Genomic DNA, 2,143 nt, shown 5'->3' with positions numbered 1-2,143 from the left:
ACCTTATTGAAAGTGTCGTGTACATGCGTGAAGTGTACAAAGTGCCGAAAGAACCGCCCGACTGGTTGCCGCTGTTTGATGACTTGGCTAAATTCAAGCGATTTTAATGTCAGCGAGTCGGCATAAGCGATGCTGACTCTCTTTTTAAGAATGTATTGCGCATGCCATTTCAGTTACGAGAAAATAAAGAGAGCAAAAAGTCGGTAGCTCAGTTGGTAGAGCGGTGGTCTGTAGGAGTGATGCAAGGGAAACAGGTATTCATAGGTCGCTGGTTCGCATCTGGCTCGACGTATTTTTTTATTTGCAGCCATTCGTCCCGCTTTATCACATGCATTGCTTATACCTTCCCCTTCTTTTTTTTTCGCGGCTTTCTTAAACACACCTTTGTTTACGCAACTTCTTGTTTGATCGCCTTCCTGAGCTCCAATTGTAAATACTAAAGAAATGAGATCGGAAAGTAGCGGCAGCCACATCCGTCGATAGCTCAGTGGGTAGAGCGGTGGACTGTAGGAGTGACGCAACGGAAATATGTATCCATAGGTCGCTGGTTCAAATCCGGCTCGACGGACTTTCTTTGCAGCCATTCCTGGCGCTTTATCACATGCATTGTTTATACCTTCCCCTTCTTTTCCTTTTCTGCGGCTTTCTTAAACACGCCTTTGTTTACGCAACTTCTTGCTTGATCTCCTTCATGAGCGCCAATAGAAAATACTAAAGAAATGAGATCGGAAAGTAGCGGCAGCCACAACCGCCGATAGCTCAGTTGGTAGAGCGGTGGAGTGTAGGAGGGATGCAAAGGAAACAGGTATCCATAAGTCGCTGTTTCGAATCCGGTTCGACGGACCTTTTTATTTGCAGCCATTCCTCGCGTTTTATCACAGGCATTGTTTATACCTTCCCCTTCTTTTTTTTTCGGCTTTCTTGAACACATCTTTGTTTACGCAACCTCTTGCTTAATCTCCTTCATGAGCGCCAATAGTAAATAGTGAAGAAATGAGATCGGACAGTAGCGGCAGTCGCTTCCGTCGATAGCTAAGTTGGTAGAGCGGTGGACTGTAGGAGTGATGCAAAGGAAACTCCACTCAGTCCACTCCTGTTTTGTGTCTACATAGAAACGCTATGTCAGGCCATCATCTAAAATGAATGTATTAAGGGGTTTTGTCTTCAGTCAGCAGAGGTGAAGCTATTGGCATACGCTGACGATGTGACTGTGTCCTGTAAAGATAAGCAAAGTGTATTGAATACTGTTAATATCGTCAGAAAGTTTCGTAACGTTACTAACAGCTTCGTTAACTGGCAGAAATGTTTGGAGTTTTGGCATGGAAGATGGGCGTCCACACCAGACCACTTTTCTAACGTAAACTGGGTCACGACGCCCGTAAAGTACCTCGGCGCAACCCTTGATGCCTACAAGCACAGTAGCGAGTACTGGAAGGAGCGGACAGAAGAACTAAAAGAAAAAGCCGACCGATGCAACGCCGGTCACTTGTCAATGTTCGCCAGAGCTACAGCGTGCAACATGTTTCTCGTGACAAAGATTTGATGCGTAATGCAGGCCCTACATTGCTCTCGGATTAATGTTCAGAAACTGCACTGCGTGTTCGCTGTATTCGTGCAGGCATCAAGCTAGGAGTGATGCAGCCGAGATAATCCCTTCCGACGTGTGATGGATGGCGGTCTGGTATTGGCGCACCACTTCTTGCGTCAACTCGTGAACAGGTTCTTCTTTTTTCGAGATACAAATGACCCATTTCTGCGCACCGTGATTCAAATGAGGCTGTCAAGAGCACTTCCCGAATTTGTAGTAGGTAATGAAATAATGCCAGGACCAGTCCGTCGTTTCTTTCGGGAAACAGTTCAGAGTGTTGCCTTTTTGCGTGTTCGCTTTTCAAATGCATATTTGTGGAGTGCAAAATTAAAAAAAGCTCTATCGTGATTTCTGTAACATTGTCTTGCTTGTACCCATGTACAGAGGCGTCTACAGTGGAGGCCCAGGCCTAGACGTGCTGAAAAGAGTGAAGATGATGCCAGTTCAACCAGCCACGAAATGTATCTTCTTTAAATTACATACCAGCACTTTACCTGTTAAAATCTTCCTGAAACAACGTGGGTTCTACATGCCATGGGGAACACATTGCCTTAT

The 2,143-nt window shown here is 45.5% G+C and overlaps 1 non-coding gene across 1 annotated transcript; it reads left to right on the top strand.

The window, feature by feature from the left end:
* Positions 1-473: 473 nt before the first annotated feature.
* TRNAY-GUA (transfer RNA tyrosine (anticodon GUA)) lies at positions 474-568 on the top strand. The gene is made up of 2 exons: positions 474-510; positions 533-568. It is a non-coding gene; the product is annotated as a tRNA-Tyr (tRNA).
* Positions 569-2,143: the final 1,575 nt, after the last annotated feature.

The sequence above is a fragment of the Dermacentor albipictus genome, unplaced genomic scaffold (genome assembly GCF_038994185.2).
Source record: "Dermacentor albipictus isolate Rhodes 1998 colony unplaced genomic scaffold, USDA_Dalb.pri_finalv2 scaffold_12, whole genome shotgun sequence".
NCBI classification, from domain to species: domain Eukaryota; kingdom Metazoa; phylum Arthropoda; class Arachnida; order Ixodida; family Ixodidae; genus Dermacentor; species Dermacentor albipictus.
Note: the sequence above shows the minus strand (reverse complement) of the source record. Positions and strands in the feature narration are given on the sequence as shown.